General features: G+C 34.1%; 1 long non-coding RNA gene across 2 annotated transcripts in view; it reads right to left on the reverse strand.

Annotated features, from left to right (window-relative positions):
• Positions 1-7,975: 7,975 nt before the first annotated feature.
• The window catches only part of LOC137243816 (uncharacterized), a 119,365-nt gene continuing 101,041 nt past the window's right edge, over positions 7,976-26,299 (reverse strand). The window contains exon 5 of one of the 2 annotated variants that reach the window (XR_010950637.1): positions 7,976-7,990. This is a non-coding gene — a long non-coding RNA (uncharacterized lncRNA). Of the gene's footprint in view, positions 7,991-24,619; positions 24,635-26,299 lie in introns of those variants that run through there. The other variant, XR_010950639.1, reaches the window with a different exon arrangement.

Here is a 26,299-nt window from a genome sequence, read left to right on the forward strand (position 1 = left end):
GCCCCCTATACCGAAGAAAAAGGGAAAACAAGTACATATATTTTTAAGATATACTTGTTCACCCAAAATAAGAACCCAGTTCTTTTAAGTAGTGCTTACTCAGCATTCCACATCAGGCCACCCACACAATAAGTAAAGCAAATAAGATACTTTGTTGCAACCAGCAAGACTGGGCTTTGTGAATGGTTCCACTTTGGAAGCATACAAATGTACAAACATACATACATTAATATAAACCAATTCAGTTGATGCCTCTGCCTATGTTGTTCTACAGAGGCATACAGTTATACAAACTGAAATACTTCTTGGTGTCAACATTCGGGAATGCAAAACATTCGGGAATGCAAAACATTCCTGAATGAAATGGGATAGCCGAATAAGTATAATAAATAATAATGATGACTGCAACTATGTTGCAGCCAAAGTACATATGTGGGAGTATGTGAATTCTTGAGTGAGCTTAGTAAATAAGTAATTACATATGTATGTGCATAGGAAAGATGCCTTATGAGGTCGAAATCAAAACTGATGCCATTGATCCACTCGCAGAATCCACCATTACATATTTGCGTAATAGGCGAGTCGAAGTAGTTGATGAAGATCACGGTACCGTGTGATTAAGCTCCAGGTACGCGCAAAACCCGAAATATGTCGACGGAAAACTCCATTCATTGACACATCTGTATCTAACCCCTTTATCATTTGGTCAAGGCATTCAAGAACGTCGCTGTTTATCTAGACCAGATCGGAACGACAATCATTGATGAACAACTATTCGTGCCAAAGTTATCATCGATGGATGTACCAGAGGGATACGTAGAATCAGGTATCTCTGAGAGAGGAAGGATGCTATATGTTCCCCGACCACCAGCGGGTACAACGTTAGATGGAAATTACGTTTACGGATTAGCTCCTAATCAAAGAGCGTTTGGCATCGCTCCAATTGTACTTGATACTCCCATAGATCGTTATTCAAATTTGATGTTGAGAGCTGGTCGCAAAGTTGGATCGAGCATTACAGAAGTGGATTTATAATCGCCTGGCACTCCGACAAAGTTAGTGGGATGCTTCGTCGAAAGTGATGGGTACGAAGGTTATTGCAACAAGAAGGTGACAGGTTAGAGTCTAATACTTGGGACAGCGTTTAAATTTGGACTCGACAGTCGGAATATATGGCATGGTCGACGTTAGCTAATGTCTTTATGCATGTAGATACAGCTGGATTCTATACAAAATTGCTTGCAGTCAACGATGAGAAGGAATTTGATTGTAAATATTTTTTTTTTTTAACACGTTCACTGCCAAGGCCATTTTCAGAAAACTGGCCAAAAAGACATTTTGATTTTTTCACATTATATTACTAAAAACTCTATTTCTAGATCATTGGTATCATCAAAAATCAAAAATGATGTTTTTTAAAGGAGAAAAAGAACCTACGAGTTATCTCGTAGTTGGCGTCTGGGAAAAAAATCGCTCTCGTAGTACGTGGGTCCTTTTTTCCTAAAAAAACATCATTTTTGCTTTCTATAGTATTTTGTTTTATAGTTATTATTATTTATTATAATTATCATAATTTTATTATTATTTTATTTCTTTTTAGATTTATAAACATTCTTTAAAATTACTGTTATAATTATCAAGAACCCAATATGGATAGGAAAAGGTCACTGAATCAAAGTGAAATTGAGTACAACGCAAATCTAAGTGATTCAGAAGATGATTTCAGCGATGGTAGTAACGACATTTATGAGCCTTCTGAGAATACAAGTGATAGTGAAGATGAAGTCATCTCCGAACCTGAAGACGTCTCCGAATCTGATAATAATGACGATGATTTTCAAGCAACAACGACAAATGAGAATGATGATTTGTGGACAGAAGTTCAACACAATCCTGAATTATTTCTTTTCGAAGAAAATGTTGGGTGTGAAATTAGATACATCAAATTTTACAGTACAAACGCTGGTGGATTTATTTTTTTCGGATGAGTTTCTTGCATTACTGGTAGAACAAACTAATTTATATGCTGCGCAAGAAATTGCAACATTGGAAAATGGGAATCAAAATGCTATAAAAAATCTAAAAGGATATCAAATTTGCAAGACGTAAGTGCTACAGAGATGAATGTTTTTATTGCACTTCTATTGCAAATGGGACCTTGTACTTTTCCAACAATAGAACATTACTGGAACACAAACAAGCTATATAATGTAAACTTTTGGCGCACACATATGAGCCGCAATCGATTCCAGTTGATAATTCGTTTTCATTTGGTTGATAACTCACAACCATCTACCGACAGATTATACAAGGTGAGACCAATCTTAAATCATTTCAACGATGTTATGCGTGAAAACTATGTACCAAGTAAAAATATTTGTATTGACGAATCCATGATGCTATGGCGGGGAAGATTGCTTTTCCGCCAATACATAAAAAATAAAAAACACAAATATGGTGTCAAACTATATGAACTATGTGAGTCCGACGGTCTTGTAATAAAAATAAAAATTTACAGCGGAAAATCTGAGGAAACTACCCATAATGTAGGTCACACTGCTGACGTTGTTTTACATTTACTTGAGGACTATCTCGATAAAGGCTACGCGCTTTACATGGATAATTTTTATAATTCAGTTAGTCTTACAAAACTGTTATATACACGAAAAACTTATGTGTGTGGAACCCTACGAAGTAACAGAAAAGGAAACCCCAAAAATGTGGTAAATCGTAAACTAAAAAGAGGGGAGTGTTTTTGGCAGACAAATGGTCCTGTTACTGTATGCAAATGGAAAGACAAACGAGAAGTCCTTTCCATTTCAAACATGCACGCTATTGAAATGGTAGAGGTGCCCAATCGCAATGCAAGAATTTCTATGAAACCGAATATAATTCGAGATTACAATAATGGAATGTCTGGCATTGACCGATCAGATCAAATGATTTCGTACTACTCATCTCTAAGAAAGACTATTAGATGGCACAAAAAGGTTTCACTTCATATTATAAAGATATATGTATATACAAAATGCTCACAGAATTTACCAAAAAGTAACTTCATCTAAAATAAAACTCATAAAGTTCAGAGAAGAATTCGTCTTGCCGTTGATTGGAGATTTTCAACAAGTTTAAAAAAAAAATAGATCGAAAGAGCTCCATTATTCAGAGTGTTTACCACCAACGGAAAAAAAACAGCGTCCGACAAAGCCATGTCGTGTATGTACCCAAGAAAAAAAAACGCCGAGAAACGCGTTACTTCTGTCCAGCCTGTCCAGAGAAGCCAGCCCTTTGTGTGGAAAACAAACACAAACAATAATATATTACTTTCTTTCTTGTATTTGAGCTAATTTTTCCATTATATTGAACGAATTTTTGCATTATATTGAATGAATTTTTCCATAAATTTTTTTTTTTAATAAAAAAAAAGATCACGGAAGCCAAACCCAAATTTTTTTTCTTTTCCCAGAAGCAATTTATCGATACTAACACTATTATAATACGGTTTTACTCGTAGCTACACAAAAAGTGGTAGTTTTAGGTAGTACGAGATAACTCGTAGTTGGCTTCCTGGAAGGGAAATCATACTACGAGTTATCTCGTAGTTGGCAGTCAACGTGCTAAACTGTTATCGCCAACGTTTGTAGCGGACAGTTTTGGGTCGAACAGGGTATACATACATATGAAAATTTTTTAGTAGATCATGAAAAAAAACTTAAAAAATCTAAAGTCGAAAAAAAGTAAAAAAAAAAAAATGAAATTTCGCAGGCTCGAAAATTATTTTTTTGGGTATGCGTAGTGGAACTTTTTTCCTGAGCCCAAATCCTATCGAAAAATCGATGGCGCGATATCGGTTAACATTCGTCCATACAAATCAACCCACCCTAATATACATACATATATGTTTTAGCGATATTAATTTACTTCTGCTGGAATAATTTTTTGATACTTAACTTAAGTTTGATTTTCAACGGTGACGGGTCGTATGAAATAATAAGTTAAATAAAAATTACTGTGGCGGCTACTTTATTTTATATGGAAACTTTCTGAATAATTTTACATCTGACCCACCCCAAATTCGTTTTGGAAGAGGCGAGCCTGCGAATGATACTTAAAAATTGTGTACTGTTAGCCTATTGGATCGAAAGAACTATGAAGTTTTCTATAAATACTATAAGTTACTTTACTAATAAACGGTGATAGTGATTAATTAAGTCGAGAATTCGATTATTTTTAAAACATCTACTTCACTTCACTAGCAGCAAAACGTCCTGCTTCAGTTGCTATTTGGTATATCTACTCAATACTGTAATGTCCACATCGAAAACTGTTATTTATGCACTGCGACGGTGATTCCATGCAGGGACTGAGATCTAAGCAGAATAGTCATATAATATTGATCAATTTTAGCTTCATGACTTGGTTAAAGCATCGATTTCGGCACTACATAGTATAACGGCGAACAAGCATCAAGTATAACAAGAATGTACACAGAAAACAAGCTGCTCAATACAGACGAACAAGATTACAGCACTCTATTAATTCAAACTTTTCAATAACTAAGCAAGACTGTATAAAAATATATATAGAAATAAATAAATATCTTAAAATCAAAGGAGAAAGGATTAACGCCAAAGTAGGAAACTTATAAATAGGTGGCATTACTTGCAATATGGCCAACCTCAATAACTTAGTCACACCTGAGGTTCTTTCTCAAAGGCAATTGAGCATGACAGATTTTAGAGAGCGGAAAATTACATAGGTTGTGTGCAGTTGGAGAGCAGGCACAATGCATGTATAAATGAGCCGTTTATTTTGAAAGTGGCATAAGTCACTTTTTCAAAAAAATCGAGTTAATGGCAACACTAAATACAATTGAACGGTATCTTTTCATTTGTAAAAAATTTGCACTCAATAAGTTGAGAACTATTGAGATTTCTTCGAGAGAAGTATTGGTAATTAACGGTATAACAAACATGTTTATTTTGAAAGTGGCGTAAGTCGTTGTACTCAGGAAATTAATTACGGGGCTTAGTGTGAAAGAAATAGAAACATGTGATAAGTATGTGTGAAGTATTGTTTTGAATTATTTTCAGTATTTTTAAGAAAGTTGTGATCATTGGACTTATTTTTATAAGTGCGAAAGAATAGTGCAGTTTTGTAAATTATATTATAGTGGCATCTAATATAGTACACATAATTAGCATTATTTTATTAAAATTACTTTTATATGATGTTATCAGACAGCGAATCAGGTAAAACATACTTATTTTAGTTATGGAATTAGGTGGCTTTCAATGCGTATTATTATTTTATAGAAATATTTTCTAAAATGAGAAAAAGCGTTAACCTCAGAAAGAAACATATGAGTGATTTCATCCGATGAAGAATCAACTTTTACGGAGTCATCAGAAAAGGAAAACAGCATAACGGAAGGAACAGAAACTCATCGTGTACGAAAAAGGCGATGCAGAAATGAAAAAAAAAAATATACTCAAAACATTATTAAGGATAAAAGAAATAGTGGTGAAAAATATGTAACAGCAAACTCCAAAATTATTTTTACCAAAAGAATTGCAGTTAAACCTTGTTGTTCGAAAAATTGTAAAGAAAAAATAAGTTCTTTTAATCGACAACTTATCTTTGATAAATTTTGGAAGTTAGAAAACTTTACGAAGCAAAATTTGTTTTTACATAGTATAGTTAAACGAGAAACCCCCAAAAAGAGAAGACCAAGAAACTACAATTCAAAACCAAGACAATGCCAATTTAAATATTATTTGACACATGAAAATGTAAGTGTGTTGGTTTGTAAAACATTCTTTCTGGATACTTTCAATATCTCAGAAGGACGTCTGGCTCGTGCTCTTAAAAAGGATGTTCCTGGAGAAGATTTGCGTGGAAAATCTGAAAATTCCCGAAGAAAAACTGAAGAATCTCTCATAATTGCGGTCAAAGAGCACATTCAAAGCTTCCCTGCCTTTAGTAGTCATTACACAAGGTGTCATAATCCCCATAGAAAATATTTAAGTCCAGCTCTAAATATTAGGAAATTGTACAATCTCTATCTTGAAAAGTGTAAAAATGACAAACAACAACATGTTAACGAGTGGATATACAGGAAATCCTTCAAAAATGACTTTAATTTGCACTTTCATCAACCTAGAAAAGACACATGTCAAAAATGCGATTTTTTAAAATTACAGATTCAAGCTTGTGAGGATGAAGGTGAAAAAAGGCAATTAAACCTTCAACACGATTTACATTTGAGATCGGCAGAAATGGCCAGAAAGTGTCTACAAGAAGATCAGAAAAAAGCAGCTGAAAATCCAGATGAATATTTTGGATTTCCATTTGACTTTCAAAAAGCATTGCCTTTTCCCAAACTTACGACTTCCATATCGTATTACAAAAGGAATATGTACGTTTTAAATTTGGTATTCCATAATTTTCATAACAATAATATTGACATGTATCTTTGGGATGAAACCACAGCATCAAGAGGTTCTCAGGAAGTTGCTTCGTGTTGTATAAAACATCTTAAGAATGTCACAACTCAAAAGCATGTTATTGCATATAGTGACTCATGTACAGGATGCAAATTGTTCAGTCTTCAGAAAACGATATTGAAATTCTGGATCACAAATTTTTAATTTCGGGCCATTCATACTTACCAAATGATCGTGACTTTGGTGTAATAGAAACGGCCTTGAAAAAAACAAATGTTTTATACATTCCAAATGATTACTATAGCGTGATATCCGCCTGCCGAAAAAAATCCTTCACAGTACACAACATGGCGGAAAAAGATTTTATTTCAACACAATCATTGGAAAAATCTGTTTCAAAAAGAATAGTAAATACAGACCAAAACAAAGTGAATTGGCTAAAAATTCAATGGATACGATTTTACCATGATATTCCCTATAAAATGTTTTATAAACTAACTTTAGATGAAAAAGATGAATTTTTAACTTTGGATTTGTCACCAAAAAGAGGAAGACCTAGGCGTTATTCACAAATAGAGATGGATCCGTTATACGTTGAATCTCGTCCTGTTTCTTCAGCAAAATACAAAGACATGATGGACTTGCTTAATTATATACCCCCAATATACCACAGTTATTTTAAAAATTTGAAACAAAACACGATTTCCGAGGACTTAATCACTCCTATTGATGACGAAAATTAAATTGAACTGATGTATTTTCATATAAATTACTTATACTTACATTATGTTTCAAAATGAACTAATTATTTTTGTATTTTATGAATATTAAAATAAAAAATACTTAAATCAAACCCTTATATTAAATATGTTGATGGTATGAATTATTATTATATATGTAATTTATTCAACAATTTTAGTAAATCACTGCCCTTTCAAAACATCACTTCAGTAAAATACGTCGGACAAAATTAATATAAGTCAGTCATTTATCTAAACTATTTATTTTGAAAGTGGCTTAAGTCACTTTACCGTAATGAAAAGTGGTGATTTTTTAATGTTTATACGAAATTATTTATACTGAGAAAAATGTCAGTATCATTAGATAACAAAAACAAGTAAATCTTCTCGAAAGTTAGCATCCATATTTTTAAACGTGTTAAAACGCAAACCCTTAAATATCTCGACTTAAAAACAAAGTGACTTATGCCACTTTCAAAATAAACGGCTCAAATAGTAAACATTTTGTAAATAGACTGGTCTGAATTGCTTACTTATGATACTAATGTAGGGACCCCGCATAGCGTATGCATCAAAGACACAATGCCCTACTTATATACATATGTACAAAACACCTTTAATACTGACCTAGTCACACCAGTGCAAGCGCAGTCCTTATTTAGTTGTACCACTTTTCCATGCGCAAAATGCAAGCGGCGCACTGGAAATATTTGGAAAACGCACCAATTTCGATTGCTTGCCCTTCAATTTGAGCTTATTGTTGTTTTCATCTTTCTGCTATTTCGGCCGTGTGTGTAAGACAGCCTATTGAACGACAAAGAATCCATGCCTTTATAATTAAAGATTAATAAACACACAAACAACAAATCATGACTTAGCAATCATGGCCTGCGGCCGGTGCTGTCGATCGGAAAAGTGCTGCGCTGCCTCTGCCGGCGCAACTGTCGTCGTCGTCGTCAAAATGTTTTATTATTTTTACCAGCCATAGTGCCGTGTGCAAAACTTATATTTTTAAACATGAAAATTGTATACAAAAGGAGTAAATTGAAATTTTTACTTCAAATGTATTCTGATAGTGACAGTGAAAACAGTATTTGTAGTTATATTTTTTCACCGCATATACATAAATAACAATGTTCAAGTGACAATGAATCGCGAACCAGTAGTAATAGACCAGTTTTAACCGAAAACGAAGAAGAAGCGATACAAAATCAGATTCACAAAAAAGACGACGCTCAAATTCAAGCTCTTCCAACCACTCAAATGGTGGAAGTGTCTCTGAACAAGGAAAATAAAAGGAAGAGGAAAGCAGATCAACAGGAACCGACGAAGAAAGTCAAAGTGGATGTAGATGGGGAAATTCGCAAATCTTCGATACTTCCAGAGAATTCGGAAAATATTTCTCTTCTTTCTCTCCTTCTAGTGATTTGGACGAAAGAGTTTCTACTGGATATCAATACGACATTAGAGATTTTGATATATCTCTCATTGATGGAGAAACAATACGAAGCGAAGAGATATATGCACAATTTGTTGAAATCGATGACTTTTGTTCAAAAACAACTCTTGAACCAAAGGAAAGAATTTGGTAATATATAAATTATTTATATGAAATATATATTTTTTTTTAATTTAATAGGCAAGTGTTCAATGAAGAATTTAGTAAGTACCATATTAAATAGCGAGTGGTACACTACGTATACGGATGCCCATATGACATTAGAGACATCCAATTGGATTACGAACAAATACGCCGAACATTTTCAGGGGCCATCCACATCATCTCGTATCATGGCAACCACATCCACGTCGTCCACGATTGCTTATATTCCAAGAATTCCTGTAGATGTTCCATCTACAATTATATCAAACAACAATTCAATAGTATTTTTCAAAGCGAGCCGAAAAGAAAACACTATAAAAAAACCCAAATAAACACTATTTTCCTTGTCCGCATCCAGTATGGACTTGGGCGGGAAATTCTATCGATGAATGATCCATATACTAAGGAGTCAAAAAGAAAAACCATTGGTATATGTAAGAGCAACAATGGTACGGTATTAATGATTATTTAAGTTTTTTTTTGTTGCTTTTTGTGAAAAATATTAATTGAAATTTTTAATGTCAGTATACGCATAAGCCAAAAACAAAATGCGTGTACTGAAACCTACCACTAAATGAATCGTGGATCATTTCAAGGAAGATAATCTATCGATACCGTTCACTTCAGTCATGGCGATAATTCGAGTTGCAAATTCTGCTAAAATCATCAGCCAATCTAAACGTGAAAACAAGGATAGTTTAAGTATAAACAACAAAATATTGGGTTAACCTCCTGAATGGCAAAAAGTGGGGATAGGGAAATCCTACAATACTTTTAAATGTCTGGCAACATCTTGACATGGTTGGAGAAGAAGAACAAAGAGACGAGCAGTCGCGATTGAGCAACAAAAGATGATTTCTTAAGTAACGACGGCATTTTGAAATAAAACATTTTGATACTTAAAGTGAAACATTTTGATTTAAATTAAAACATTTTGATACTTGAAATTTAACTTTGAAACTTAAAATAACTTTTCTCCCTTAAAATCCTTTTATTATACTAAATAAAAACCCACATCGTTTGTTAAATACTGCGTTGGTGTGATTTAGTGGAAAAGTAATAGGAATCCTACAATAATACATTGCCAAGTAATTTATAGAAGAAAAATAAAAAATATAGATGAACGAAATGTCGCAAGAGGAGGTCGATTTCATCTTTAATAGATGGGAACTTTTTTACTGAAAAAGCTCGTGCAGCTCAAGCCCCTCCATCTTTCAATGACAATTCTACTAAATCTCAAGCACCTCATGCTCAGGCTCTTCAAACCTCTACAATTTTAAGGCAGGACCCGTTAACGATAACCATAGAAGAGTATCGACGACGGCATAAAAAACCAGAGGAACTAAAAATTCCTGCCCAATAATATACAAGAAAAAAATACCAAAAAAGAAAAGCAGTCTCAAAACATATTAAAAATTATACGAGTAATGAAATAAATAATACCAAAAAAATGATGTTTTTAAATAAAACAAAAGAGAATTTTAAATATTTGCTACGAAATGCCTAGGTTTAAAAATCCTGTAGTGATGATAAAGAACTAATTGTTTTTTTTTCGAAATTACGAGGACGTCTTTTACCACAGTTTCTTAAAACTTCTTATTTTTTAAATAAGGCCAAGAGTGTTCTTTTTTGTTTGTTTTGTTTTTCAAAGAAAATATTTGTTGGTATTGGCAATGAGAATTAAAGTTTAAGACCTGAGAGAAGCTACAAAATTGACAGATGATTCTTTGAATGAATTCAAGAAAAAAGGCAAAAAGGTATTGTAAGTTTTGGTAGTATTGCCAGTTACTACTGAAGCAATTTCAGAACGTTCATTTTCAACCTTGAGAAGTATCGAGAATTATTTGAGCAACGCGAGGAGACAAGAGCGTCACAATGGTCTATCCTCTTTTTTTAAATATTCATAACCGAATTGATATGACTAAAGACGAAATCCTAAAACCCACTTTGGAGCCGCCCCTGCCTCACACACAATCATTAGAATTGCCACAATGCCCTACATTCACATATATGTATGATTGATTAGAATGGGAACATATGTAATTTTAAGAAAATATACAGTGCCGGTCAATATAATAGCACCAGTTGCAATATTCTGATTCGAAAGATGTAAAAATTTCACCTATTTACTATATTATTTTTTTGAGTGTACATTACAGTTACATTTTGTATGCTTTCTCAGGGTGTGTGCATTTTTTGTCAAATTTTGTAACTGTTAATCAGTTGTAAAACATCATTTGTCAACACTTGTCATTTCGTGCAGCCAGTCGGCTTTTTTAAATTTGTTTTGCAAAATTTTGTGAAAAAAGTGAAAACGGAAGGTAATAAAAATTGTTGAATGTACTTGGAAAGCATCGTTCCCCTGAAAAACGTGAAATAATAAAAAAATTTGTGTCCGAGGGTAAATCGTATTCCCAAATAAGGGAATTGCCAGGCTGTTCCAATAAAATGATAATAAATGCCCTAAGACATGAGCAAAAAGTTGAATCGCGTGGTAGAAAGCGAGTTTTGTCACCCTTAATAGTAAAACGGTTAATACGGACGACTAAAGCAAATCCCTTTATAACGGCTACAGAGCGCAAAAAAACATTAGATGTGCCGGCAAGCGTGGAAACTATTCGCCGTAGACTTCGAGATAACAGCCTCAAAGCATGTAGTCCTCGAAAAGTGCCGCTCCTTTCCTCTAAGCATGTTGCTAAACGGATATCTTTTGCTAAAGCACATCTAAATTGGGCAAAGGAAAAGTGGAGAAATGTGCTATGGACTGACGAATCCAAGATTGTTCTTTTTGGTGGAAAGGGTTCCAGATGTTTTGTCCGTAGGCCACCTAACAGCGAATACAAGCCACAATTTACGGCAAAAACTATCAAACATGGAGGTCTTAGTATTATGGTATGGGGTTGCTTTTCGTATCAAGGTGTGGGTCCTATATATTGGATCAAAACTATTATGGATTCATCGGTTTATGTAAAAATCCTTGATGAAATTATGCTGCCGTATGCTTCCTACGAAATGCCGCTGGTGTGGGTCTTCCAGCAAGACAATGACCCCAAACACACCAGTAAAATGGCAAAAAAATGGTTTAACGATAACTCTATCAATGTAATGGAGTGGCCTGCACAGTCCCCAGATTTGAACCCTATCGAAAATCTGTGAACGGATATAAAGAAGGGTGTATCAAAAATAAAACCAATAAGCATTCAAGGGCTCCGGGAGGCTGTGCAGAAAATTTGGAGTTCCATAAAAGTTGAAAGATGCCAGCATTTAGTGGATTCCATGGGAAGGAGTTGTGCCGCGGTAATAGCAAACAAAGGGCACGCGACAAAGTATTGAAACCATATAATTAGTTTATATACAAGATATCCAAGTGAATTTTTTGATTTATTTTAAGCAAGACCACTAATTTTTGTTGAGAATGAACTGAAGTGCTATTATTTTGACTGTGTAGTTCTTAAGTTTTTGTTTAATTCACGTAGCGTATTATAAATTGTTGAAAAATACCAAATAATTTATTTATGATAATAAACCATTCACATCAAAGAGTTTATTATTTTGTTTTGAGTTGAATCGGCCCAACAGTTAAACAGATGTAAACGGAGTCAGTACAAATTTGCGCGTGGTGCTATTATTTTGACCGCAGCTGTATATAAACATTTGTGTATGGTTAAATTATTCAGAATAAATATGATTCTCACCATCACTGTACGTTTTTGTCTTCAAATTTTTCTTCCCCCACCCGTGGTAAGGAGCAATTTTATATTGAAAGTGTAGCGTTACATGGAAATGCCCCTCATTCTAAATTGCATTTAACAATACAAAATACACACGCACTTATATACACACACAAATAGCTAAATGTACCGACCCAAATATTTATGCCTTATTCAGCGGGAGTTCACCAATGGGTTTATTAATGCTTGCACATGCAATGCATATTTGTTTACATTTGTCAACCCGTCACAGTGAACAATACACTTATCGATCAGTCAGTGGTCAATGTGACTGCCAAAATATTTATATGTAATATTTATATGTATCTAACACTATAATAATAATATGCTGACTTGGCATACATATATGCACTAGGAATGTAGGTACTTTTTAGTTTGTAAGTATTAGTGTAAATACGAATTTGTAATGCAAGAAATTTTATATAAAAGAGAAAGCATTTTCCAATAAAGAATGAATAATTGTCAGACGTTAAGCCACTCTGCGCGTTTTAATTATTTACACATTTCAAGAGTACAAATATCTATACTGTAGTGTAAACAGCCAACAATGCAATACCAAAACGTGCAATCCACTTAACGTGCCACCCTGTGTCAAATTGCGTATAAACTTTAATCAACACAAAGCAGCGCATTTTCTAATTGTTGCTGATAACGCAATTTCCACGATTTAGTACAGATGTGTGTGCACCGTGCGACTAAACCAAATTTGCATTTAAGCAAATTTGCTGATACTACATTTCCCACAGACGACACAAATCAACACAAATATGAAGGTACATATTTATGTCGATTTGAATGTATATATGTATGTATGTAAAGTTTAAAGCAAATGTGAATGTACGTATGTTTAGTATGTAGGAACTTTAATGAATAAGAAATTGTTTAGAATAATTTAGTATAAATAAACCGAAAATTATTTTAACAAAAACACTTACACTTGGTGCTGCAATACGGCACCACACAAACTTCTTTGCGTTTTACTTTCATTCATTTCAAACTTTACAATACGGATGAAAAACTTTGTACGGTGGTAATGAGTATAGTTAAGCTCATATTATTTGTCAAAGTTCAATTTTATTTAATATTAGACCGGACACGTATGTTGTTGTTGTTGTTGTTGAAGCAATGCATCGCCCCATCCAATAGGTGCGACCAATCACAAAATGTCCTCTTACGTAAGTCCAAGGAAACTTGCAGTTTCAACAGGGGTAGACCATAATTAGAGGGATGTCAGAGGCGTTGGTTCCACAACACAATTGATTGGTGTCATGTGGGACCCATTGAAAGCAGGACATACATTTAGTATATCGGGGTTCGTTCTGGATAGGTAAGAGTTTAACCTGTTACAGCGTTTTTAAGGACGTTTGGATTTCCTATACCGCTTAAAGTATCCTATTTTTCAGGAAGGATATCCACCTGTATATACAACAATTTACCGTCATGGCTTCGAAAAAGCCAACTGAAGAGCAAGAGGAAGTTAAGACTACTAAGGATGCGACCGTCAATAAGACTGATAACAACAAGTATCAGCAATCGAAGAAATCGGCGAAGAACAAAGGAAGGGATGCACAACGATCTGAGCAGAAAATATTTTCTGAGGGCACAAAAACACACACACAGCAAACTAAAGAAGCGTTATTCGAGAAACTTTTCTTCGGCTTTAACAATGTCTCTGAATCTTTGAAAAACTTACATGCAACGCTAAGTCCACGGACTATTATGTTGCCAGTTTCGACTCGTTCCATCGGATTTTTCACGCGCTTCTTAACTGATAAGTTCCAGCCATTGGAAATATCGAAAACTCATCAAGCGTACACGCTGTTTGCTAATTCGTTATATCGAATTTCATTATTACAACTGAAGCTGAACATGATTGGTGCGATGGAAATGCAGAATGTAGGTAATTACAGTCAAGCGATTTTGAGATGTTGACTATGCTTCCCACTCAAATATCTGCTATACGCTGCATGGGCGCAGGATTTGCCCCACTCACTCAATTGTACTCTTAAAACATCCGGTAAAGAATTATCTGCCGCGAATTCCGTTACAGCAAGTTGATAAAGAGCTTAAAGTATTTAATTTTTAAATTCTGTTTTAAACTTTCCGCAATGTCTTCAAGTAAGAAGCAAGCGATGTCACAGTGGAGAAGCCGCCGAAGCCCGATGAGCAACCTACAGACATTACGAAGAAGAAACAGTCTAAGAAAAGCTCAAATAAGAAGGCTGAAAGAGATGACAATACGATGACGACATTCAGAGCGCAGGATAGCGAACGTACTACTCAGGAAAATCGCGAAGCACTGTTCGAAAAATTGTAAACAAATAGTGTATGAATAGATATTCAGCTATGGATTGTCTCTTCTTAACGGTAACACACCCATCGGACAAAAATCCTTATCTTGTTCCGATAAATTTTGGTTTCTTAAATTTTATACATGATAAATGTTTATTGGATGATGATTCTGATGACATTAAATTTAATACAAAAATGATAATTGATAATTTTGGGCTTGATATTATTAATGTTGATTTTAATGATGAAGTTACATTTTCATATGTATATACGTTCCATGATTATATTACGCCTGATTGTTTATCTGATGAATCGTTTGCCCCAGCTGTTAATAGTACTACTAATGATGATAATGACATGAAAAAACACATGTTACATTTACTATATTGGTATCATAGTGTGGATAATTATGAGCTCATTTCATCTAAGGTACGAACGATAAGTTTAGATATGTTAAATATGTTTTCTAAGATTTATCTTCCTACGTTACGTAATATTGATGGTGTCGGCTCGAAATATTCCAAATATCGTGGTCTGTTTGCCTGCCATCTTTGACGTAAGTGGTTCTTTATGCTCACTTAAGTGTACCAGTAGACAAAAAACTATGATGCACGAGAGCAGTTTAAGAAATTGTATTATTGAATTATTATGTATTGGATTAAATGGTATTAATCTATGTGAGACTGTTTATAATGTAGATACTTTAATATTAGAGCTTTGCGTTGCAGTTATTTTCCTTACCTTATTGGGAAAATCCGATGTCGTAAATCATTTAGTTAATCTTATGGCTCGTTCTCCTGGTTACTTTGGAATGAAGGAACTATTATTACATGAATGGGTTCCATTTTCTACCAAAGGGGCATTTAGAATAATATCAAATGAAAAATGTGAATTTAGAAGTGGTAACGAATTGATCAATATATCATTGTCTAAACCGGATGACATAAAATCAGTACTGAATTGGGTGGTAGATATTATATATTTAAAATAATATTAATAACTCCGCAAGATGTGTTATTGTTCTCAAAACCAATTGATAACCGTGGCAATTTTTTGTTGCTAAATTTTAATAATGATACAACAAATAAAAATAAGTAGCATGCTTCCCGTTTCAACTCGTTCAGTGGATTTCTGATTCGTAATCTAACTGTCAAGTTACAACGTCTTAAAGTCTTAGATGACACTGAACTCTATGTATTCACAAATGCATTGTATCGAAGTAATCTTCTCTTGAAGAGGCGATGGTCTCGATTCACCCTCGTAATTTGATGAGATCATCATTTGAAGATACGTATTTGTCCAGAGACGTAAGACGCGTACTTGACATGATGGGAGCTGGATTTTCATCAATGGTTAACCGGACACTTATCGTCCTTCCCAACTATTTACTTGACCTCTTGTCTCTCTTCAACTACCTTTCCTTCTTCGTCTTTACTCCGGCAAAATTGAAAGAGGTAAGATAGATAAATTTACGATAGTCTTGAAAGGTAATGCATGCATAAATGCAAGAAAAGTGTTTTATAAAGTTATTGGAATTCTAGAGTTTAGATCACAACTAACTTCGGTAATTCTAGAGATCAAGTCACAACTGCTAAACAATTAGCTAAAAATCCGCGAGTGGTACCCAAAGATGCGTTTCAGCCCCAGGATCACGAATCCGAAACCCGATATCTCTAGCACTTCCTAGCAAACAAACAAAGTTCCATGTAGTTGAATTAAACATTTTGTGGTGTAGTTTACGTCTGGTTTGATTTAAATAACTTATAAAAAAAAAAAAAAAAAAAAATACGTACGGTCTAAATCCCCTAACACCATATGAGTTTATTAAAAACTCATGGTGCATTTATTATTTGAGTTGTTGCTAAAATTAACTCTTATTATATGCGTACCTGTAGTAATGACTATTTAAGTTTAGATTCACTCACGGTTAATAATTTTATGTTTAATATATGTGGTTGGTTCTGGGTGGTGCACAAAATTATTATCAAAAGGTCCGTACCGTTGTCCGGTTATGTATATTATACCGCCGTCATGTCATGGGCGCGTTTTATATTTAAAACGATCAAATAAATACAAATTAACTACCGCTGAAATAGAATTCGTAGACATGATCTAAACAAGGTAACTTTCCCGCTTACTGGCAAATCTGGACTCCTTATAGATGTTGCGCCAAACCTTTTGTCGATAATGAAATAATCAACCACATCGTTTGTGAAACAAATAAATATGCGCAACAACAATTGGAAACGAGAACTCTTACATGATCATCTCGTAACTAATGTGGAGTCCCACAACCAATAGTGAAAGTAAAAAGTTTTTTGGACTCATGTTATGGATGGGTCTCGTAAAGGTTGGCAGTCTCCAAACATATTGGTCCCAAGAATTTATGTTTAATTTTGCTTTACATACGACAATTACGCAGACTTCAACAAGCATTTTAAGTATAATAACTTGAACCATCCATCTATCAGAATGCTTCTGCTAAGGACCATGCTGATACATAAAACTTTTCTGGGCATTTTACAGAACGCTATTACAGCGTCAACTGTCAACTTATTTTGACTCAAACTCTATTCATCTGTGAAGATGTCTTCACAAATGATGCAAGTATTTTTGAATAGTTTAGTATTTATTCAAGTGTCAATTATGAGCATCGGAAATGCTTCACCAAAAACTTTATTTCAAAATCAAAGTTATTTTTCTTTCGGTGTGAATACCGCCTTCCTACTAAAGCTTAGTACCCACACCAAAAGAAAAGCGAAACGTCCGCTTAATAGAAAACAGAGAGATACGGGAAATGCAAAATATTTTTAGTGAATAAAATTTTACGCAAGAGAAATAAAACCAAATTATTTCTTGAGTGTTTTCTCATCAAATTCATACCCCACTTAAACTTAAAACAAACAAACGCAGAGCAAAATCGACATTTGTATGCAAGAATTTATTTGACGTTCAAGTCACACTTTTTTACCAAACAACATGGGTAATATGAGCAACACTTAATTTGATAAGGCGCTATCAGCTTGATAGCAGGATTCTAGAAAAAAAAAGAAAATAATAAGAGGTGGAATTTAATACACACCATCTGACAAGCATTTTTAAACATCATGAAATAATAACATCAAATATCATGTTTCCACCAAATGCAAACACCGTGTTTGCCTTCGAACGGCGTGTTTAAGGGCAAACACAAGTCGAAACACTTGACAAATTCCATACAAAAATCGAAATCCAAACCCATTTCAAACCCATTTTTGAAAGAGTGTTTGTGTTGGGTTTGCATACTTTTTATTATTAACTGGTGGCAATAATGTTAATTTATGTCAATTGTTTCTCTTTTGTTTTCACATTCTTCTAGAAGCCATAGCAACATTGTTTGCGATTGCCAATTTGACAATGTCAAAAAGTTAAATTGTTGTTCAAAGAATCACATGTTCCTTCATAAAAATTACAATTAAAAATTAAAAAACAAAAATATGGCGGAAATAAATAATAAAATAACCAAAGTTACGGACGCCTGCAGCAGACGAGGCGTTTATTGTAGCATTCACTCATTTGTACAAACATATATTTCGACCCGGTTTGGAATGTCTTAGAATACATTGACTCTTACATACATATTAATACATTTGTACATACATATATTTTGGCTCGCTTTGGTACGGCCAGAGATTCAATTGACACCTTCATTCATTTGTACAAACATATATTTTGTACACCGTGCACCGTGGTAACCTGAACCTTGGTATGCCACTGTTTGGAGCTTGCACGCGACAAGCCGTTACCTGTAAACAAATTATTAACATGATTCATTTATGATTGCGTTGCAGATTCCACAGCCAGTTTTATTTATGCTTAGAACGCAGTTCCCAGGGAACTGAATTGAATGTATATGTGTGTTACACTTAGTTTGTAAGTATTAGTGTAAGTAAGTATTTTAGCTCATAGAAATTTTGTATAAAAGTGTTTAAGTGAGTTGTGCACACTTAAATGCAAATGATATTCCTGTCCTTAATTGAACTTTTGTCACCTAACCCCACCTGTGACTTGCGATCACTTCTCCAAGTGACTTGCGTTCACTTCACTAGTTATGACTTGCGTTCATACAACCCTGGCGGTAGAGTAGACTGGAGTTGCCATCCAGAGCATCACTAATCCATCACTAATCTATGCTATAAATACAAGTGCAATGCATTAACTCGCTCTCTTGTTTACGTGGAACACTGAACACATATCATCAACCAACATCATCTACTTTTATACCTTTATACCTTGCGCGGTCCCGAATTATATTACTCAACTTTCAAGTTTCATTTCATTAAATTTTCTTCCCATTGTAGAATTTACTTTTACATCATCTTATTTGCTGTGTGAAATATCAGCCTTTAATTTTCAATTGTTAGTTTTAAGCATTAAATACAATAAAGGAATTGGAATATCATTAAAATCCACTTGCGTCAATGCGTTAAACAAAAAGAAGACAACTTTTGAATAAAGAATTCAATCTACTGCCGCTTCAATGGCAGTAAATTCTATCTGGTGCCGCTAAATGGGCACTGCAACATAAATTACGTTATGCTCATTATCCCCAAATATTACATGGCGATCCTGCCAGTCCTGCTTAGGCAAACTGCTGTTTACAAGGCAGTCTGCTAAACATCTTTAGCAGGACGTCCCAAATATTACAACATAATTCAAAATAAATTTTCAACAGACTATTATTCGTGTATTGGATGCATGTTAAGCTGCCCAAGTTCTCAAAGATCTAATATTTGCATTAACCCCAGAAGTTATGCATGTGACAAATGTCGACAGAAATTAAAGAAATTCTTCATAAATTTCATGACGATCCATCTGGGAAGGCCACCCAGGGAATCACATGACACATAATATCTAATAAAAATATTGCTGGAAAATATAAAAAATGGTATGAACAATTTTTGCATCCACTGTACCCATTGGTTTAACTACTTATCACTATATAACAGTGGCGGATTAACAATCTGGTGGGCCCTGGTGCGAAATTTTTTTGGGGGCCCTTTTCCATATAAATATTTACGATTAGAATACAGTTTGATCGTTATAAATTTAAATTGCGGTTCATGTAACATATTTGATCATTGGACGTTGTTTTGCTCTGTGCATTAAACGCACTACTCCATAATATTGATGTCATTTTATATTTACATTTTTTGGTTATTGTTATAGTCAGTGTTTAAAAAACTGCAATAACTTTCATTTAATTTGCTGTCACTTAAACTTACTGCTCTGAACAACAAAGCAGTCGTAGTGTTTGTAGTGCCTTTTAAAAATTTTGATTTTGATTTCGTCAACCAACAAGTCAAAGTAAGTAAGTAAGTAAGTAAGGTTTGCTTTTGCAAGTTGTATTCAGCAGCAGTCGTGAAATATGAAAATCAAACTGTTTACACTCAAACAGCAATGCTGTTTTGTGCTTGCTTACGAATTCTTACCAGTCACATGCGGTATATTCGGTATATATGAGCATCAAGGTAGCAAAGCACCCTAATGCAATCGAGTCGGGACTAGGTGAATAATTTACCGTGATTTTGCCGGGAAAGAATTAAATTTGCCGTGTGATTTTTTCTCGGAATTTTGGGGTGCTTTGCTAACTTGATATTTTTGGAATTTTTCATATAAAAAGTTTCGTGTCAACTTAGCAAAGCACCCTAATAAAAAACCATGTTAGGGATAAGATACATATCATTTTTAGGCGCCATAGAGAAATTAATACCGTGCCGAACGAAATCAAACTGATTGCAAATATGTAATTTATAATATCAAGCAGCAAAGAAAAAACCTTGCGAAGTCGTCGGCAAACACAAAACAGCATCGCTTATTGCTTGCAAAAAGTTTGATTTTCATATTTCGCGACTGCTGCTGCACACAACTTGCATAAGCAAAGAAAATCCAAATCAAATCAAAATCAACAGTTTGAAAAGGCGCGACAAACAAGGCGCCTTGCTTTTTGTTGCTTTCCAGTTTTTGATTTTGCATGAACTGCGACTGCTGAAAATTCCTAATATGGTAAGCACACGCAATTACTCATTTTAAAAAGCGACGATAAGTAAAATCAAAAACAATCAACATTTTCACGACTTTTGCTATTTCGACTCAAGTTTTTTAAACACTCGTAAACATGGATAAGTCTAGAACATATAAGAGTGGAGCTGAAAAGAGCAAATTAAAAAAAAATAAAGACGAACGCGATACGCAACTGCTTTCTAAAATACCGAAACTAACAAGCCACTTCGCTAATGCGACAACTGTAAACGAAGCAAATTGTGACAATCCTGAGTTTTGTGAATCTACTTCTGATACTTTTTCAATTCCATCAACGTCAAGAGAGGTTAATTTCCAACATGTTGACAGCACGATCGAAGGTGTACAAAATCCGGACGATGTCGAAAGTTCGGTGAATGTATCAAAAATTGATGAAAATTCCACCAATGTGTTTTCAAATGACCCAGGTTTGTGGCCTATTCAATTCAATCAATCAATCGTTCAAACTTATTGGATTAAGAAGGGTATGCTATCGTTGGTATTTCAATATAAGAGTAAAAAATTAACACAGAATACTCTTATTTAGGTCCCTCGTCGTGTCGCAATATTGATTTGATCGCAAAGAAATCTGGCAAAGAAACTTTTCTGAATATCATTTGCATCGGGTTTTACCAAATGGAACACAGATCGAACGTGATTGGCTGATCTATTCGCCGTCAGTCGATTCAGTATTTTGTTTTGCTTGCCGCTTGTTCGGTAATTTAGACGAAAATGAAAGTTCATTTGCTCTAAAAGGTTTCAATGACTGGAAACATTCAAAGCGTGGTATTTCAATTCATGAACAATCTCATGATCACATGTCCAACAATGTCAAATACAAAATGCGACTAAAAACCGATTCTTCTATAGAAAAAACATTCGAAAATTCACTTGGCAATGACATGACTTATTGGAGGAAGGTTTTGAGTCGTGTTGTAGAGGTTATCAAATTCCTAAGCTCAAGCGGTCTTGCGTTACATGGTCACGATGAAATTCTTGGGTCCAAACATAATGGAAACTTTCTTGGATGTTTGGAGCTGTTAAGCAAATTCGATCCATTTTTGGAAGAACATATCACACGTTTTGGCAATAGAGGAAAAGGTATACTTCTTCAAAATAACTTCGAAAATGATTTGTCTCTTCATTTGGTATGTTTTTTTTGCAGGAAGAGCTTCGTACCTTTCAAGTTCAATATGTGATGAATTCATATCGATTATGGGAAAAGGTGTGTAGGAAAAAATCGTTTCGGAGATAAAAGAAGCCCGTTATTATTCATTTAGCATTGACTCTACTCCGGATGTGAGCCATACGGATCAGCTGTCACTATGTTTTCGATACGTAAAAGGCCGTGACATTCATGAACGGTTTATTGCTTTCATTCCAATTGAAGGTCACACAGCAGACTATCTTTTGTCTATCGTTTTGAATTTCCTAGAGGAGAGTAAAAATGGCATGCAAAACTGCAAAGGCATTTCATTTGATAACGCTTACAATTTGGCTGGAATTTATGGTGGCCTTCAGCGTTTGATTATTCAACGAAATGAATCGGCGATTTTCGTGCCTTGCACTGCTCACTCACTGAACTTAGTGGGTAAAAATAGTGTTTCTAAAAACATTACCGCATCTAATTTTTTTGATATGATCGAAAAATTGTATGGTTTTTTTGTTTATTCATCTTTTCGTTGAAATCGACTCAAAGAACAATTGTCCGAGAAAGGCGAATTTATGTTAAAGAGAGCAACTGGCACAAGGTGGTCGGCTAAATTCCAATCAGTTCAAGCTTTGCACTCATGTTACTTGAAAGTGTTAACTGTTTTGAATTCTGTCATTTCTGAAAAAAGCTTCAGTGAAGATAACAAAGCATCGGCAAAAGGTTTGATAGCCAAATTGTTCCAATTTAAAAATATTTTAACGCTTGTCTTGTGGAAAAGTGTTTTGACTAAATTTAACTTTGTAAATTTAGCTTTACAAAAACCAAATCTGACTCTTTCGACGATCACAAAACTATATGCTTCAATAGTTACAGATCTTGAAAACAAGGATTACAAAAAAATTTTCGATGAAGCCTTGACAATTTTCGACAATATTCCTTCTGATTTTCAAGCAGATTTTATTCAGTCTCGTTCAACAGCGCAAGCACTTGTTCCAGAAGATGAGAAAGAAAATTTTAAAAAATCGTTATTCGAACCTGTTATCGATGCTCTGTTATCAAATTTGAAAAAACGTGCTGATATTTATAAGGATTTGGATGACTTTTTCTCATTTTTAATAAATTTAAATTCAATGAGTGACGAAGACATTGCTGTATCATGTAAAAAAGTAGTCGAAAAGTATCCAAATGATCTCAATGAAGTTCAACTAACTGATGAATGTCAATTTGGCAAAAATTACTTTACTTTTGATAACTTAAATCATGAATCGATGTACAAAACAATGTTCGATGATCATCTTTGTGAAACTTTCCCGAATTTAGACATTTTATTACGCATTTATTTATGCATGTTTGTCACTAATGTTACAGATGAAAGATCATTTTCAAAATTGAAATTGATAAAAAATTGTTTGCGTAACACTATGTGAGATGATCGTTTGAACAGTCTATCAGTTCTTTCTATTGAAAATAACTTGTTGGATGAATTAAACTTTGATGAAATTATTGATAAGTTCGTAACACTCAAGTGCAGAAAAGTTGTGGTTTAATTTTGTTGGGCAAATAAATAAAAATCTATCATATTATCATATGAAAATTTTTTTTCATTTTTCACCGAGTTCGGGCCCCCTTGAGTCCGGGGCCCTGGGGCAATGGTCTCAAAATTTGTTCGATAATCCGCCACTGCTATATAATTACTTCTTGCTCTAGCAGCAACTGCATTTACCCAATCTAATGTAAATCATACGCTCAGAAATCCCGCTTTTAGAACAATGTAAATTTTCACCCAATGATGACTGTAACCATCATCTTATTTTATACGATTTAATTTTAATAACAATGCAAAAGCTTTGTTTAATAGAAATAGTCAAGGTAGGGAAAACTACATCTCTTATATTTAGTCGATAGGATATATATAGGGTCCTGTGGAGTAGAAAGTAAGGAAATCTAGATCATTAATCTTCATTATTTTTTTTTTAGAAATATAAATATAAGTTTGACCTGCTTCATCTAGGAAAACCTCGCCTTTTAGAGAGGTCATAAGGTAGATAGTAGACATACATATAGGGCCCTGCAGAATATAAAATACCGATAGGAAAAATAATTTTATTAATGACCTGCAGAATATAAAATATCGATAAGAAGAAATAATTTTACTATAAACACTACCCTATAAGGTAGAAAAGATCGATAAAAATAATAATGTTACTATAATTCCATTAATAGTAAAGCTCGATAAAAACAATGTAGAAAATAGAAACATAGAAAACATAAATCAAAATAATAATAAGAAAATTGTAATACATAAAAATAGACTTAAAACTCATAGAATAAGAGCACTTTAATTTTATAAACACAAAGAAAACTTTTATTGTATGCAAAAGAAAAATACAATAATAAAACAAAACAAAAGAGGAAAACAAATGTAAACTATTCTTTGGAAATCAAGCTAAATAAAATACTGACACACAAAAAAAAAAAAATGCCAGCAAGTTGCGTGGGCCACGCAAAAATTCGTATATATGTAAGGCGGAGGAGTTTTTATGTGCATACTGTGGTGTTAACAGCCAACAATTTCAATGCCAAATGAGTAAACCAGTTAATAAGCTACCCTGTAACAAAAAGAGTCTGAATTTTAATCAACACAAAATGCGCATTTGCTAATTGTTGCTGACAGAGCAATTCACACGATTTAATACAGGTGTGTGTACAACGCACGACTAAACCAAATTTGCATTCAGGCAAATTTGCTGAAATTGCGTTTCCCACAGACGTCACAGCTCAACACACATATGTAGGTACATATTTGTGTCGAGTTGTATGTATGTTTAAAGTAAATATGTATGTAAGAATATGTTTAGAATAATTTAGTATAAATAAGCTAACAATATTTGAATAAAGATTCATTCACTCATTGACACTTACACCTCACAAAACACTATTCATTTTCAACCTTGTAAATGGCGATCCTGCCTTGATTATACTGGCTGATTATTCAGCCTAATTCATTGGAAAGGATAATACAGGCCGATTATTCAGCCTAAGCGCTACATATATATACACATACTACACAAATCATACGCAGTAACAAAAAACCGACAGTACTAAGCGGTGCTCCAAACTGCCAAACATTTTTCCGAGTGCAGCTGCGGCAAGCGAAGTGGAATATAACATTTGCTAGAGGATTGGGAAGAAATTAACGAATACCCTGAAGAAAAAGGCGGTGCTCCATATTGCCAAACATTTTTCCGAGTGCAGCTGCGGCAAGCGAAGTGGAATATAACATTTGCTAGAGGATTGGGATGAAATTAACGAATACCCTGAAGAAAAAGGCGGTGCTCCAAATTGCCAAACATTTTTCCGAGTGCAGCCGCGGCAAGCGAAGTGGAATAATATTTGTCGGATAATTGGGAAGAAATTAAATACACAGCAATAAATAAAAAGGACAAAATTCAACAAAGGCAGCAAATATGTATTTATTGAATTATGTTCCCAGAAGAGAACATACAAAATCAAAGTCAATTAGACCAAATTTTTGATAAATTAGTTAGATTAAACTTAAATTTGCTAGGAGGTGAAAACAAAACACCCGAGAAACTCAAGCAAGGCCCTAAGCCACTAACACATGCATTCGCCAAATGCATAAGCATTCTGGAAGTAAACAGCATTAAACATTCTGCAGTGTAAACAGCCAACAATTTCAATGCCAAATCAGTAAACCAGTTAATATGCTACCCTGTAACAAAAAAAGAGTCTAAATTATAATCAACACAAAAGGGGAATTTGCTAATTGTTGCTGACAGAGCAATTCACACGATTTAATACAGGTGTGTGTACAACGCACGACTAAACCAAATTTGCATTCAGGCAAATTTCCTGACATTGCGTTTCCCACAGACGTCACAGCTCAACACACATATGTAGGTACATATTTGTGTCGAGTTGTATGTAGGTATGTAAGTATGTATGCTTAAAGTAAATATGTATGTAAGAATATGTTTAGAATAATTTAGTATAAATAAGCGAACAATATTTGAATAAAGATTCATTCACTCATTGACACTTACACCTTGCAAAACACTATTCATTTTCCACCTTGTATAACACGTTATTGCTAAATACGAGATGAGAGAGACAAGCGACAGAAATAAACAGTTTTTGCATTTGAATCAGTAGTCGTCGGAAAGTTGAATCGTAAAGTCGCAGTAGAAGACGAGATCGAAATATCGGCAGAATATATAATTACATTTTTATAATTAAATACTTTCTTACATATA

The sequence above is a fragment of the Eurosta solidaginis genome, chromosome 3 (genome assembly GCF_040869045.1).
Source record: "Eurosta solidaginis isolate ZX-2024a chromosome 3, ASM4086904v1, whole genome shotgun sequence".
NCBI classification, from domain to species: domain Eukaryota; kingdom Metazoa; phylum Arthropoda; class Insecta; order Diptera; family Tephritidae; genus Eurosta; species Eurosta solidaginis.